At 41.7% G+C, this 17,520-nt stretch overlaps 1 protein-coding gene across 7 annotated transcripts in view; it reads right to left on the bottom strand.

Annotated features, from left to right (window-relative positions):
• Positions 1–17,520, bottom strand: part of ZMIZ1 (zinc finger MIZ-type containing 1) — a 345,736-nt gene that overhangs the window by 316,049 nt on the left and 12,167 nt on the right. Inside the window, exon 1 of one of the 7 annotated variants that reach the window (XM_062613397.1) lies at positions 3,327–3,509. The exons of the other annotated variants lie outside the window; for them this stretch is intronic. The gene's annotated coding sequence lies outside the window, so the exon portion shown is untranslated. Of the gene's footprint in view, positions 1–3,326; positions 3,510–17,520 lie in introns of those variants that run through there. 7 annotated transcript variants of the gene reach the window in all.

Genomic DNA, 17,520 nt, shown 5'->3' with positions numbered 1-17,520 from the left:
CCCATACAGTCTTAAATATTCACAACCTACAGGAACACCTCTAAGCTACACTGGGCATCAGTGAATCAGTGTACATATTACCTGGCTTCTCTGCAGGTGTTGAGAACTAAAAACTGCTTTTGTGCAGATGCAATCCCAAGGGAACAAAATGGGCCAAAGACTTTTCCCTCAAACTTTTTGCAACTGACCACAGCTCAAAGAATTATCACAGCTAAAATCATCGCAACTAAAATGGCAGCAAACCCAGGAATGTGGATAAGGCATCAGCCAGCTCCCAACTACGGAAAAAGACCTGGGTTATGCTGAAAAAAATTTCCTCTTTAAATCTGTTATCTGCCCACAGAGAATCAGGCTATCAATTTTTTAAAGGGTATTTCTTTTAACTAAACTCCTATAATGTATTTTATGCAGGATTACATTACTAATAATTTCCATGGGATTTCACGCATGAAAAGTACCAGTTACGTCCTCCCTGGAAGAATGTGTGGAGGTAGGACAAGGGAGAAAACACAGGACAAGGGAGAAACCATACACTGGTTTATGTATTAAGCATCTGCATGCTCACCTTTTTACGTAAAAAAATCCAAACAAGAAAAATATCTTCTCCCAAAGTTTGCTGAAATCAGAAATTAACAACTCTGCAAGGGGGAATGCCCTCCCCTGCAACAGCACAGCTCAAAGTGCACACCCTTTTCCTATACTGCTTGCAAGGAGTTACAACTGGGACACCATTTCACCATTTCAGCCAACTCTGGCCCAGAGCCACCCAAAGATATTGCTAATGTGATGCAAAGTCATAAACTTACCCCTGTGATGGGCAAAGGCTTGCTTCATGTTTCTGGAGACATCATTTTGTTGTAAAACACACCCAGCTGAGTAGCCCATGACAAAAGCTTGTGTTCTTCACAATGCAGAAGTGGATGGTGTTCAGATTTAAACATCCTTATCAGTATTTACTCTTAGCAAACTAGTTTGTTTATTTTTCCTTTATGTTGCATATATTTGTGCCACTTCCCAGAGATTTATGTAATACTGACCTAAATCAACATTGACAGGGATCAGCAACATACCCATTTGATTTTTTCAAGTAACTGCTCTAGGTCTAGGAAGTCTTTCAAATGGGTTAATCTAAAGATATGGAGAAATTCTAGTTTACTAAGCAACTTAAAATACAAAAATGATAAAACAGAGTCAGAATGACTGGGAAAGCTACTCATCTGGTTCTCCTGATGCCTCCTCAGTACAGGTTGTTAATTAGGATACTGAACAACTGCCTTGCTATTGTTTTTGTGCAAGATCCTTGATGACTACCTCTGCTTCCTGTTTCCATCAGTACTACCATAGCTAATAAATCACTAACTGTGTAACAGCCAATCACTGCATTACATTTTTGTTGTAATGCCACCATATACAGAACAATTTATTTAAAAGTGAAGTTGGCTCTTCCTTTAACCTCTATTACTAAACATTAAAAAGGTGCAGTAATCATTTCAGCCACCACCAGAAACTGCAAGGAAGACCACATATGCAGTGAGTATAAGAGACAGAAGTGACAGAAATTGATAAAAACTTCATCACATGGCTGACACCCCATATATCAAAGCCCTAAATCTCATTCTCTGCTTGCCTCCAATTTCCATCAAAGCCTTCCAGCTGCACATTTATTGAGAAGTTTGTGATCTGACAGCCACTGTATTACCAACGTTAATGATGCATCAGTCTCTAGAATTACTGGGGAAACAGTCCAATTGATTTTATTATTATACAGAGTCTCTTACATTTAATTTCAGGCAGCTTCCTACCACAAATTTTAGCAATAACTAAAAATGCTACACAGCAGATGCACAAAACTCTACAGCACAAGATGGTTATCACAGCTTCATGCCACACCGTTCTCCCTCCAGGAGAGCTCCAAATCTCTCAGATGCCCCTGTGTGACCCATGAGCTCTTGGTCCATAACTAAAAGGGCTTACGCATTATGGTGTGATAAACAGTGCACACCGCTGATATTCACTAATTTGGCCAAGAAAGCTATAGACAGACATCTCACAAAAAAGAAAAAAAAAACAAAACAGTTTTCCCAAAATCTCAGAAATCCCTCCTATTGTAACTAGATAATATTTAATGGGCTGAGGGATACAGACATGAATGAGGGGCAACACGACAATTTAAAAATATATGACCATATATGCTGCAATTGTTTCCACAGGTACCATAAATAAAGACTACACAAGTTCTTTACAGCAAATAGCCCACAGTAGTCTGTCCTTTTCATCCCAGAAGACTCTCTTCACTTAAAAACCACACTAATGACTATCACAGCTACTAAAAAGATGCAACATAATAAACCAAACTTGTAAGGTTTCTTTTGAATCATAACTATTTTAAACACATACCTAACTTGAAATTTCCAGTGTCAAGTTAGGAAAGGCACTCCAAGAGATATCCAGCATCCATTCCCAGAATAGATGCTTTTTTTTTTCCTATGACTTTTATTTTTTTTTATTTTCAGCAAGCCTGGCAAAGATACCTAACAGAGCACTACTGCTTTCACTTCTTAGGTTTGGAAGAGAACAAATAAACTTTGTCACAGTTTCAATAAAAGTCATTTTAAAGCTCCATATGTCCCCAGAAAAGCAGGAGAGAAATACAGTTTTCCTCCTCTATTTTTAATCTCATAACTTCATTTTTTCCAAAGGTCATAAACAAAATATTTTCAAGCACTTGTATTAACAGTGGTTTACTCACTTATTTTGATAGACAAGGTCTGCAACATAGTGACAAGAGGAATATATCAAATGGAACAAACAAAAACTGCTGCAGAAGTAGAATGAGATCCTTTCCCGTTTAGCTTTTATTTTTTTCTTGACAACAGCAATTTAATGATTATGAGTTTTGTAAAAAATAAATCTGAGTTACTAGAGGAGATAGATTTTCAAACCAATCAATATGAATGCTTTAGAAAACCTGCTACAGAAGAAAGTACAGTATCTGCTCATACAGAAACTCCTTCCCAACTCCACAGCAAGATCTCAGATTACAAGCACTACAGAAAAAAAAAAAAACAAAAAACAAAGATAATCACTAGCAAATGCACCAAGAGTAACAAGCTGCTTCCAGATGTGTACTGCAGCCGGGAGCTTACACAAGAGTAAGTGGTAGGAAATGCCGCTCCATTTTTCTTTCTTGTATGCTTGCAGTCCGCTATTTTAGAAGCATGCAGCTATTCACCTTTGAGGAACCTAGATGAATGGCTTAACCTGCATCCTACTCCCAGGCTGTGCCCCCCAAGCAAAGAGCAAACATATCTGGACAGAAGAATTACCTGTATTCATTATGGTATCATCTAAAATGGATCCCTGCCTTAACTGTGCCTCAATTCACAAGTTTAGAGGTAGAGCTGTGCTCCTGACTGTCCACCCGATGCATGCCAGAGGGACAGTTCGGCTGCTACTAATCCCTTACAGAACACAGCCTGCAAACGCGAAGGGCTCACTTCAGTCAGTACAGCAAACAGTTCAGCAGCTCCCGAACAGGAGCAGAAATGTCAGAGGAAAGGGCAGAGCAGACTGGCCCTTCTGAGCAGGAAACTGAACAGACAAGCCCAAAGCAGGAGGTGTAGTGTGGGTTGGGTTTTTTGTTGTCGTTGTTGTTGAGCTTTTTAGTTTTTAAACAGTATCTAGTTATCCACTTAAACACATATAAAGCTTTCACCCATACTGTATCTGGTAGCAAATGTGACAGGTACTTTGTTAGTATTCCTTTCTGGGATATCCAGAAAACAAGCAAACCAGGCAGGAAAACACAACTGGTTTGAGGAAGCAGAATCTTCCAAGTATCTTCCTGATGCATAAATTTAAATATCCAGACAGATTAGAGGACAGTCCCAACCAAACCTTTTTTGCTTTATTGGCACAGCTTACATTTACAACACACACACACACACATAAACAAACCCAAAAAATCACATTCATTACTTTGCAATACATGTAATAGACTGAATGCAGGCAACTAACAGTGAATTCATTAACTTGGGAACAAACAGTTCCTATAATTAGTTACCAGAAAATATTCAACATGCATTTACAGGTTTATTCTTGAATCACTAAGTACAACTCTAGGCACTAAGGCTGAATTATCTTGGGTGGAGGGACTGGAACAAAAACCCCAAAGTATTTGAACTACCATCAGTTACTCCATTATTCCCTAGATCAAGAACCAAGTGACACACTGTTTATTTCACATACAGCCAGTCCTGTTTGTTAGAAAGCTGTTTTCCAACACGCAAATTGACAACTACTGTAGGCAGAACACTAGCATGAGCAAGCTGATAAAAATCACGTTAAACTAGGACTTTTATCTCTCTTATACAGCTGGTGTAGACGCAGGCAGTCATACCACTATTAATGTTTCAGATTATTAAAAAGACTGCTTAAGTGGAAAGTACTTAATATTCATGAAGTCTCTTTAGCATCTGATTAGGTTCTTCCCCTTCCTCTGCCTCATGCTTCATTTATTAAATTTTTACCTGGGCCAAAAAACTCAACGATGAAACAAACCACATTTATTTTGCATTTAGCAGACACTGAACGTTGCTAAACAGAAAAGGTTTCCTGTCCTTTCAGAAGCTGGAAAGGAACATTTATTCAGCAGAGAAACATACCCAGCTTTCAACTTAAACCAACAAACCCTTTTAACGTACACTGACTTATGGTAAAACCAAGTTACACTAACGTAATCTGGTCCGATAAGCCATTATTACATATTATTATATTAATGATTAGGCTCCTGGGAACAGGCAGGAAGTACATACTAATGGAAGATGGGCCCTGGGAGACTGCACTGACCAACAGCAGCCCTAGACCCTGCGTCCTCAAAGCAAGGGTTCATGACTACCGCACGCAGATTACATGATGCCAAATAAATCATACCTTGTGCCAAATAAATCCCTGGGGGGAATGACGACAGGAAAAACCCATGCCTAACAATGAAGGTCACGATCTGGTCAGCATGCAATGGCGTAGTGAGTTTTATTATCATAGTCCATGCAGCTTTCTGAGAGCTTCCTAACTGCATAAATGGCCTTAAAGTATTAACTTTATTTCCTAAAAATCTTGTTTCATCAAAACTGCTCCTTAAACTTCACCTCTAGTAGGGCCCTCCAAGAAAACGGACTCATTTTGTGAGAACAAACAACCTGAGCCACATCCTCCATCATGTGAGCTTAAAGCTTTCACAATATCACAGAATGGTTTGGGCTGTTCCACTTCAGGAGGTGAATGCAGGGCCATTCGCACCCAGGGGCTGAGGCATTCCCAAGCCCCCAGCACCTCACAAACATCATCTGCCTGGTTCACCACAGCCAGCTGCACACAAGATGGAAGCCTTGGCCAGAGCAGGGCCAAAACTCTGTCATGGCAGGAGGGCAAGTACAGCCCAGCAGCCCATGCCTCAGGAGAGCAGAGCTCACCTCCTCGGTTTTGATGGTCAAAAGCCTCTGACCTCCATGTATGGCATCTGAGCCTTCCACACAGCTTTTTTTAATTACCTCCACTGCTCTTGCTCCGGAGGTGCCGAAGGGAGCCTCACACCCTTGCCACACAGCTTGGAGGGGTGTGGGGTGCCCTGAGGCACCAGCAGCCATGGCACAGCCCTTGCCACCCCCAAGAGATGGCTTATCTTCATCACCCCTCCACTAAAAATTAAACAAAATTTAAGCCCTTTAACAAAAAAGTCTTGATTTTAAGAGTTAAACAAAAAAATAATTAAAAAAAAGTGAAGTCGCTTTAAGTTCAGTGGTAATAAGTAAGCATAATAATAAGGCCTAAGCATGGAGGCAAAGTTAACCACAATCCTGGGACTTGATCCAAGTCTCCCATGACAATAGGAAAACATGAGACCTATAACGTTCAAAATATTATTTAACTTTTAAAGTCTTAGCACAGTTCAAAGTCTCCTTTGTGGAACAGCCCTTTTGAAAATGTCGGTTGCCTTCCAGAGACCATTTCTTCCTCACCAGGCCCAGCGCTATTTAAATAGTGAGGAATTACCAGCAAGAATAGGAAATGCTCGGCTGAACCAGGGAGGGAGAAAGTCCTTAAAATGACTGCAGAATTCCTAAATGCTGGTAAAAGGCCTAATCCTATACAATGATTTACAAAGTGACAAGGAAAATAGATTTACTGCGACAGTTTGAAAGCAGACCAACATAAATAAAGTTACTGCTCACGTGGTCGGAGCCTCCCCACCACCCTTTCGGCAGCACTGACAACAGGAGCCCTCCATCGACCTGCCTGATGATTCTCTCCCACCTACCCAGGCCTCCCTCATAGCCAACACCTAGCTAAAAGCAACCAAACAACTTAAAAAGGAAATTACTCGCTCCAAAATTAGAAGTTCTTTCAAAGGCACCAGCCTATTGATTACAACCGCAGCAATTCACATGTAACACCTCTTTGTACAGTAACCCTGGATTAAGAAAGAAACACTCAACTAATTATCCCTCTCTCCTCCCACAAAAATAACAAAACCTTAGACCCAAGAGTTCTGAGCTTGGGTTTTATTCATTAAGCTCCCGACTGCAGCACTGCAGCTGCAGTACGCAGAGGCAAAGCACGCTGCCAAGTATTAGCAGACCAAGCTCACTAACCATTTCTCTGGCAGTTAGTGTGATGTGGGTCAGGAAGGCCCTTTACTACTTCTCTATGGCTTTTTTGATATATAGAAGACCCACAGCCACATTTAACTATTTCTTCGCTGCAAGGCAGCCAACGCAGTGGCAGGGCTGCCGGCCCACATCCCCTCCATCACTGGGCCCCGCTTTGCTGTGCACAGTGTGGTTACATGGGTGTGGAGGGACGAGCTTTCCTCCACTGAGGCAAAGCCATTCAGCTTCCAGCTGCACAGCCAAAAGCACCCGAGCGCACTGGCGAGGGACCAGCTGCTCTTCCCTGCCTCCACAGCACCAGGCAGCTGCACTGTCGCTCCGTGCAGACCCACCCGAAATCAGCCTACACCATGCCCTCCAGTCCACCCCTCCCAGCTTCTGCATTGTGTAAACTGAGGGGGACCCCCCCCAGAAAAACTAAGGCAGCCTCCTCCTTTTCCTGAATCCGAGGTCCCTTTATATCGCTTTGCTTGCTGCCTCCTCACAGCCAGTGTCCAGCATCTCTTTCTGTAACCTGAAATTACTGAATAAACATGACAAATGCCCCCTCCCTATGAGAGCCATGCCAAAGACTGTAAGCAGGTCGTTAACTGCCAAGGTCATCTTGTTTGTGAAAAAGAAAGGAAAACATTACCATTAAGACTCTAATATGGTAAAACAGCAATGCCAGCAACAAGGAAACATAAGCTTAATGTTTCCTTTAACCCTTGCTTAAAAACACATTTGAAGTCACTGATTCAACCATACGACTTTGCAAATTACCATTCATTGAGGTGGTCTGGGGTAGATTCAGCCCAATTTCACACTTGCACCACACATATCCCCCAACATTTTGTGCAGGATCTGTTGATAAACCTTTTATCTAAGCAGAAAATAATTAATTAATCTGGCATTTTGAAACTTGTCATCAGGAGATCAGGAGAGCCACCCACCCCTTCCTGACCATAAGCTTTTAGGGCACACTACTGCATCTTTGAATGACCATATGGGACCAGCCTATGTGGAGCTGCAACACCCTCGCCTATCCCCAGCAGACTCCACAGCCCTCCCTTTTCTTCAGGGAGCATATAAATTTTTCTCCATCTGACTCTTAACTACTGTTTGTCCGCAGACTTGTAAAATACACTAAGAAATGCCTAATGAGACACTGATCTGGCATCCAAATGTTCTCCCCCATCCATTTCCCCAGCGGGCCGTTGCCTGAGCAGCACACGCGTTGAGGCTGTAATTTGTTTGCCAGCTCTCCAAGGAAGGAAGGAAAGTGGGCGGGTGGGTGAGAGCTGGAGTCGGCACAACATCAGCACATGGCTGGCTTGCACGTGTTTTCAGTCAATCACTACTAAGAAAATATATATATATATACCCATACATCACACAATACTCTAAAAGCCCAAATGAAGACAGGCAGGTTGCTAGGATAACAATGCTTCCTTCACACTAGGATCTAATCAATAAGTAAAATCCACAGCTCTCATGACAAAGACTGATAAGTGCTGAGCTTTTGAGACCCTACCAAAAAGGCATTCCTTCTGAATTCCAGGTAGCCCAACCTGTATGTGACCTGTACTTCCAGGGACTTCACAAATTATTTATCTTACAGTAGCACTGTGAAACCAGCTACTGCAGAACTGGGGAAGTCCAGGCAACAGATGGAAGGTTTCATAATAAACCCCATTTTATTACTGGGATGCACAGGCACTCAAGAGTCCAAGCAATCTGTTAAAGTTACTTGAGAAGTCTGGAGGGGAAGAATTAGCTGAATCAGACAACCACAGCCCTGAGTTCAGTGACCCAAAGCCAAGCCTCCTGCCTCTAACTGAACACTTAACTCTTGCTGGAGAGAGTCTGAACACGTAGACAAAAGACTCCAGCAGGTTGGTAAGCCAGCTGTTACCTTGCCTGCTGCTGTTGGGAGCAGTTACCCAGGAAGCTGGTTTTGCATTGTCTGAATGCATCTCCTTGCAGCACAGGGCCTTGAAGCATTTAGAAAAAGTTATTTTGAAAATATTTTAAATATTTTAAAAACCTGAAATAGGTTCCAGACTGCAAATATTTACACACGTTCTTATGTGCAAGGAGTCCAACTAAGTTTAAAAAAAACATTTTTATGTCTAACTTTAACTATGTACATAAATATTTACAGGATTGTGACTTTGATTTTCCTCCCTTGTGCTCAGAACATCACCTGGTTCTTGAGTGACTGGGGTCAACGAAGCGAGCTGCTTTCTCAGTTTCATGTGTTATCCCTATCCTGCTTGTAAACAGAGGAGCAGCAGTGTAGAAATCCAAAACCTAAACCCCAAAGCTGCTTTTAAGTGATTAGCGTTCTGCAAGAACAGTGTCAAAGAAATACTGAAACTTGAATAACTCTACATATTTTGAAACCTCATGCAGATTAAATTGAACAGGATACTAAATGGATGCCGTAAACCTGTTTTACTCTCTTCCTACAAAAACTTACATAGGAGTTACTTACATGAGAGTTAGCAACGAGGCACCCAATGTGCCTCCGTAGCTATTGCCCAGATAAACCCCAGACCTCTACAAGCAGGGGGGTTTAAAGGAGCTGCAGGACCTAAACCAACAAATACAACAAATAAAACAAAATTAAAAAAAAACCCTACCACACTAAACCAGAAAGCACAGCAAAAAAGCCCCCCAAACACCTAACATGTTTTAGTAGTCTAATCTAAGTTTTCTTCACAATTATTAAAACATGGAAAAATACAAAGGAAGTTTTGGGAGTGTGAGCAGCAGCACTGCCTTCCTGGTTCCCTCAAGTAAGGAACAGCACTTCATTCCCAGGAAGCAGAGCTGAGCATTACCCTCCCCTCCAACTCATAAAGTACAGGGAGGGGGGAACAGCTCAAACCAAACAAAAAAAAAAACAACTTAGGAAAACAAATTGCTCTTTCAACACTGGGAAGTTGAGCTGCACACAAGGCTCAGACAGTTTAAACACCATACTTTCTAGCCTCTTCCCTCTTCAGCTCTGTCATAAGAAACATTTAAATTTAATGATGGTCATACGAACGTTACTTTAGAGGTTTATGCATTTGATAGCACTTGCACTTAGCTACTTCAACTACTTCCTCCCAAAGACCAGCTATCTGCTGGTTTCCTCTGTTTGTATAGAGCCTTCGGTAGTGAAAAAAATTAAATTCTTTAAAGTGTATGCATTCTGGCTTTAAAACCACAACCACTGACTGATTCACCAACAGTCAAAATCCCCCCAACAGTTTTCTCTTTAAAAAGATAATTCAGTATTTATTTTGTGCTTCGGTGTAATTAATGCCATCTACAATTTTTTATTAATTTGTAATTCACTGAAGTCTCACCATTAATTTCTGAAATCTGTGCAGTTCTTGCAGCTACTGGAATAAAGCATCCCATCAAATTCTAGCCCAAAATTGCCTAATGTGACATTAATGGATGCAAGCAATCTCTTGCCATGGATAAGGCTAGAGAAGGAAAATCAAATGTCTGTGTACAAACCAATTTCAATAATATGCTGAGAGTTTAATATATTAATGAAAAGGATTTTAAACAACACAATTTCACTAAATTCAATCAGCGCTGCTTAACAGATACAGCTACAAAATATCACAGTGAATATGGAAGAGGCTTATGCTATGTTACTCTTACTATCTTGACACACAGAAAGATTTCAGTATGGTGATTTGTTCAGAATATAATTAAAAGTACCAATCAAAACGATAAAGCAAAACCTGTGCAAATGAACCTGTGCCCTTGATTTTTAGGAATGGACTATAAAACTTGAAAAACTTCAAATAATTTGGAGATATCTGTGTAGGCTCATTTAATATTATTTGAAAATGTCGTGTTTTCAGAAATAGAATGCATTTAATGGAATAGGTGCCTGTTTCAGGCATTTTTAGGAATTGTTGCTTTGTAAAAATAAGCATTTTCCAAGAATTCAGATTTTATAAAAACAGAATTTTGACAAATTTAAGTCAAGACATGAGGATACTCACAATTTATGTTTTCAACTTGAAGTAATTTTATTTTTTGCTGAGATCTGAGAATAACTTATTTTTCAAATTTTCTAAAAAGTAATTGGAGCTATTAAGAGCTATTCTACAGTAAAGGTTGGCAGTAGAGAACATCTGCATAAAAAGTTGTCAGCTGTATTCCAATTTGAATGTGATTTTCTTCATCAAAATCTTTATGATGTGTTGCACTCCAAACAGCAATCTACTTAAAATCCGTTCACAACAAAGGGACAAAGACTAGACCCAGGTTATCTGTACATGTAGTACTTGTTAACTGCAGCTATTACAAATGTTTCAAGAGAATACTTCACTGAAATTGCTTAAAGTGACCACAAACACTGGCCAGTTTTAGTTTCTTGGTTTACTTAGGGACATTTTCTCCAAAAGCTGAAGATGACTGTTTCACACATTTCTGTCCAACAGGTCTGAGGCAGCTCATTAGAGTAAGGCATAAAGAGAATGAACATCCCCTAGTAACTAACGTGCCAAATAATCAGGAAGAACATTTAATTCCATAGGACCATAAGGCACCCCACAGATGTAACTCGTCTACACACACAAGCCAGCCAGAATGCCTTATTCTACAGTCCCTGAGATGATATGGCCACTTGCAGGACGCTCTGTCAGCTCAAGCCCCCACACTCAGAGCAACAGAACAACACTAGAAACAGCGATCAAAGAAACACAGCACTCCATGGTCCTTAAGGAACATAAGGAAAAATCCTTTAAAATCACAACCAGCATTTCAAGAACACTGTGTAATGATACAAGTTATTCATATTATCAAGGTGCCCAGCAGCTCCAGCCACCAGGCAGGGCTCCCACTGTGGCAGGCTCTGCTCGATGCGCAAAAGGCACCATTTCAGAGCAGCTTCTTCTGCAGAGCCTCAGCCCCCCAGTGAGGCTCTAAATCTGCAAAAACTGAGCAGGGAGCAGGAGAGGCAGGGAGCTAGGGGCTGTTGCAGCTGGCCTTGGTGGAGGGCATGGCTCCCGGAAAGGAGCTGCCTGTGCTGGATGGCCTACCCTGCACTGACACCAATATGAGGTGGCCCACCAGCTGCTGGCTCCCTTCAGGAAAGGTGGGAAGAGCAGATGACACCTGGAATACTTCAGCACTGCAAACAGGAGCCTAGCTCCCCTTCCAGGTTTTAGCCTTTGTGACAATACATTGATGCCTTTTCCACCACAGATAGGTCTGCTAGCCACACCAACCATGGGTGAGGATGAGCTTCAAGCTTAGTGCTACCTCTTGCTGAACTATATGTTACAAAGTTCCAATGACTGGATTTAACAGAAAAGGAAATAATTAATTTCAGTCAAAACAGTTTGTCCAAAGGGAAAAAAAAAAAAAAAAAAAGAAAGAAAGAAAATAGAAAGAAGTGTCCCATACCATCCACATTAGAGCTTCCACTCTGTGGAAACCAGAGTCACCATGTGCAAACATTTCTAAGAGCCACACAGTGGGAGGGGAACTTTGTCTGAAATGGAGGAACTAATAACCAGCAGGATGTTCCACCGCAGGTTTCAGTGCCAGCTCACAGATTCCCTCCCACCTCACAGGAGGTTCAAGGGGGTTTTAAAAGCTCAGGTTCTCCAGTAACCCCAGACTACCCATCCCAACCCCAGGAGAGCACCAGACCACACCAAAATAAGGATGCTCCCATAGAGCCTGGCTGGGCATAAGGAGGCATAAGACCACACTTCCCTGGTGCCCTCAACCACAGACCAACGATACAGCTAGAGACTGTGTTTCCAGCATCACTAAACTTCTCCAGGTTGCTTTGCTGGAAACGGCAGAGGGCTCCAGCCTCCCAAGCTCATACGCTTGATGAAGAGCTTCAGGCAGGAACCAGCTATGGGCATGGTCCTGCAGAGCTGAGCTCTCTTTGGTTCTTGTTTTCAGGGCTTCTGCCCAGTTCCAGTGGCTGTATTAACACATGACAAGTAGTGCCTGATGTAGGGAAGGTTATATGCAATTTATGTTTTAATTGAGAGAGAATCTACCTGCCCCCAGCAACGGATGTCCTGGTACTAATAGGAAAACAAGTTTATGCAAATCAAAATATTGTGGTTTTAATCACCTGATCCAATCTAGTTATGAGCTGGGTTTATTATTTTCGGCTAATTGTTAGGCTGTGGATCCATCTGACTTTTCTAGGCAGGAGTGCCGGTTAAAGCACTTTTTCCACCTCCACGCCTGCCATGAAACTCAGCTTCCCAGTCCTCTCCTGCTGCCCACGTGGTGCTTGCACGATGATTTGTGCAGCGATGCAGGGAAGCAGACTGGGGAGCTGATCCAAGGGGCTGGAGGAGAGAAGGAAGAACCTATACAGAAACACAAAAGGATTTTTTGTTTTCATGTTCATCAGTTCACCAGTCTGATTCATCGTGCACCTGCACAAACATTGATGCTAATGCAGCATAAGGGTGGGAATAACATGCAACAGGGAACAGAGAGTCTTAAGCAGTCCTAACAGTGCAAAACCACAGGCTGAGGATGAAAACAGGGATCGTCCATCTTTCTCAAAGACTAGCACGTTTATACTGGGCATCATAGTACAGCTCCCACAGTATTAACAGTATTGTTTATTCCTAACCAGAAGTGAATAAGGAAAACCATAAAAGATGCTGCTCCATACTAAAGCCACCCACCCTGACATAATGATGGCCCCTTGCTCCTATGTCTCACTACCTTTCCTGCTGCCCATCAACCCCATGCCAGTGGCATGGCCAGCAACACCTCCAAGACATAGCTTCTGTCTTCCAAAGGAAGAGACAAGTGGCACAGAGCACCTACACACTTTCCCTCTGCAGTTCCTGTCTGCAGAGAGGATGAGGAAAATATCAGGACCATGGCCATTCCAGGGACAACACAGTCAAAGCCCTCTGCTGCTAGCAGCAAAGCTTGAGCAGTTGTATGCACATTCAATGAATGGCACTCTTCAGCAATTTCAGCATTAAATCAGATGAAACTGGGAAGAGCTGTTCTGTCCAACAGAACAAAAATGCACATGAGCATGTGTGTGAACACATTTTGTATGTTAGATAAGTATCAAACACAGAAAAATAACACATAAAACCACAGAAAAGTAACTTCTCTCAGACACTCGCCAACTTCAGAATATCATATAAAAGAAGAAAGAGAAAGAGAAGAGAGGAGAGAGAGGGAGAGAGAGAGAGGGAGAGAGAGAGAGAGAGAGAGAGAGAGAGAGAGGGAGAGAGAGGGGAGAGAGAGGGGAGAGAGAGGGGAGAGAGAGGGGAGAGAGAGGGGAGAGAGAGGGGAGAGAGAGGGGAGAGAGGGAAAGAGAGAGGGAAAGAGAGAGAGAAAGAGAGAGAGAAAGAGAGAGAGAAAAAAGTGTTCCTGGAAATTGGCTGGTGTACTGTTCTGAGGTGTATGCAACTGCTTGCTGTTGTGTGGGGGAACTGCAAGGTGGCTGGAGAGCTTGGTGAAGGCATCACGGCCTGAAATCCTGCTGAACTGAGCCCAAGGGGAGGCCCTGGCCCTCCCACCAGCCTGGCTGCAGTGTTCCCAAGGGTACCTTTCATCTATACTGAGATCAGGCAGTCATGCAGATAGTGGTATCAACTGTAACCAAATTGGCTGAAAATGAACCTTAACAAGAAAACAAACAAAAAAGAAAACCACACAAAAAGAACACCGGAAACATCCCCAGCAAACCCCAGTGCCTTTTCTCAGTGACCTGATCCTGCTGCCCAGTGGGGGTGGGCTGTCTGTGAATTGGGACCCACAATCATCCCGTATTTAAATGATTCTGTTTAGAAGGCCATTTTTTAAGGAATGTTTTATTTGTATGATTTAAGTAAAAAATTTAAAGTATCAGAGGAAGACAACTGCAGTCTAACCATAAACCTAGTATAGCAAAACTGAAAGCATCACTCCCACTCCTTGTAGATACTCAAGTACAGCTTTTACAGTAGGGATGGGACACCCCTCACTGAGCCTGGCACCTCCACCAGCCACACAGCTCCCCACAGCTGGAGCTGCCCTGCCCTCAGTGCTAATCACAACAAGCTCACCTGTGTTCCCATCTTTTCTCCCATCATGGACAAAGTGAAAGCATATGAAATTCAAACAGGTAGTATTCCCAGGTTGCATGCTAAAACTAGGAATGCCTGCCAGCTGCAGCTCCTTTCTGGAGCATGCCATTGGTCTCACACTCGCCTACAGAAAGTGGCAGTAACTTCTGGTTGTCAAAACTTCTATGACTTTAATTTATCAAGATTAAAGTTGATTAGCCCAAACCCAAGAGATTAAGGTTGAATTACATATAAAAAAGGACTTCATTTTAATACATGCTCTGTCATCTTACGCTTTTAGCAATTATTACAATATGGGACATGTGTTTGACACTTATTTTTTAGTGTTCAAAAAAAATATTTCAGTTGCAAGCTCTCTGCCATCTGTTTCTTATCATTATTTCATTATAGCTTTCATTTCTTGAACAGTAGAAGAGTTAAGATTATTTTCTAGGTGACTAGATTATTATCTCCTTTACTTAAACAGCATCATTCCAGCTTTTTTTCTTAAAGAGGCATATGCACTTCACCACAATTCCTGTTGACAAGGGCTAACAAAGCAAGCTAGCTTAAAGCCAGAAAGTGGCTTAAAGCCATCCCCTTCTCCCCACCTACCAAGAACACTCATCCAGATATTCTGAGGATATTAACATAATAACTTGTCAGCTGCAAAAAGCATGGAAGTTTCCTCCCAGAAAGAGAAAACTCATACCTGAATACACCTTGGATGAAAACCAAGGTCCAGCATACAATGTGTGGCTTACACCATGTAAAACACTTACCATTCCCATTCTAGAGCTCAAGGACTCACCATGACTACCCATGCAGAGGCGAAGTCGCTCACATACAAGGAAGAGGTGGTTTCTGAGCAGTTATCAGGAGCGAGCGCAATAATTCTTACCTGGAAAACGCTATTTGCAGCTGCTCACCAATTTGTCAGCACACACGCTGCTCTTGCCTCATGATTTATGATGCTCTCTCCAGCACTGAGACTTCTATTACTGTCCTCATTTATTGCCTGCAGCTGTCATTCTCACCAACAATTCTACAGTTGTTTGTAGGTGAGGTATCAAAGGTATTTAGTGTGCACCTAGAGATGTAATTTTAATCAAACCTACTCACAGGCAGCATTTAAATGTTAGAACAACTGCACAGAGTGCAGCAATTAATGTGGACTTGACCAACCACAATTATGACAGCCAGAAATGTTTACTCATAAATGCCTCAAAAGGATGAATGTCCAACAGGCCTGCAAACACCTGCTGATTTGTAAATGAAGATAAAAAATAGTACCCACAGATCACAAAACCTTCTGACAGGTATTTGAATGCACAACAAATGTATGAATACAAATTCAGCAATTTCACTATGGTCAAATTGTCGATAAAGCGCTAAATTCAGCTACACCTTTCTCATCACATATTTTCCACAGCCAGCTATTTTCCCCTTAGTCTCGACAGGCTTTCCAGCATCTCCTCAAAATCTGCTGAATCTGCCTGTTTTAGAATACTGGCAGTGGAGGGGGAAGCAGATTTTCACATCCAACAATTCCACTTTTAAAATATCTCAGTGTGTTTTCTAGACATTCAAAATCTGCAAATCAAAATGTTCTTCCTTAACTTTCCGGGGAGCCACAAGGCACTCGATGATTTGAAAAAGAGGCAAACAGTGTTACTAAGCATGACTATTGACTGCACCACCCTGCTCTGAGAGACGGTGGCAAACAGCCTCCCGGTGCAAACTGGACATACCACCTCCAACCGTGGCACGAATGTACAACAGAGAGTACAAAAGGAGACCTGGACCTAAGCCTAATACTACTTTCATGTGTACTCTAAAGCTCCCACTCCTTAAGTCAACTGATTAGAACAGCATCACTATTTGATGAGTTTCTAGCACTTGTGATCCAGAATAAAACTGGAAAATATGAGCCCTAAACAAGCCTCAAAAGGCAGATTTTGCAAAAGAATGCAAGTTTATTGTTATTCAAAATTATTCTATAGGTCTAGCTTCTGGTGGCTGAATATTTTAACGCTGGCAATTCTAAATTAGTCTAATCAGTACTCTAAGCACCTAAATCCAGTTTCTATGTTCTAAATTCTTCTCTTCAACACCATCCACAGCTTGAAAATGGCACTCAAGGCAAACCCAAGAATTATGAATTTACAAACAAAAGGTAGCCTGACCGTCACTGTTGTCATAGTTAAGCTTTATCTATAGGTGAACAGACAGTGTCAAAATAAAAACTACAAATTAAACACATAACTCTCAAGTGGAAAAAAGGATGATGCATTTTACTCTAGCTTGATAAAGAACCTTTGGTGTTCGGAAGCAGTTAATACTTGCAATACATACAGGTATTGATTAATCCTATTATCTCTCCATGTTCCAGTTCCTTCAGCCAAGATGATGAGGTCACATTGAGAGAAGCACACAGAAGTGAGTAGTCACTAATTGTGAGCCCACATTAAACCATTAGCTGGTGTGCAACAGCCTGCTTTCAGGTTAAGAAACAAAATCTGCTTTTAAATAGAACACTAATAGAAGCACATTTCAGAGTTCAAGAACGTATGACCTTCAAACTATTCTGTGGATGCACTTCAGTCATTTAAATCCACAATATACCATTTGTATTCCTGTAACATTTATTAGGAAAAATAGGTCTGAATTGGTCATGTGCACTTCATTAGGAACAGTAATAAAAAATAATCCACCATGCAAAAGCTGAACTCACCTACACTTCCATACTTTTTTAAAATTCTATTTTTATTTCAACTTTTACTCTACCCTTGACCCCCTTC

The sequence above is a fragment of the Pezoporus occidentalis genome, unplaced genomic scaffold (genome assembly GCF_034315485.1).
Source record: "Pezoporus occidentalis ecotype Australia unplaced genomic scaffold, CSIRO_AGI_Poc_V1 ctg101, whole genome shotgun sequence".
NCBI lineage: Eukaryota > Metazoa > Chordata > Aves > Psittaciformes > Psittacidae > Pezoporus > Pezoporus occidentalis.
Note: the sequence above shows the minus strand (reverse complement) of the source record. Positions and strands in the feature narration are given on the sequence as shown.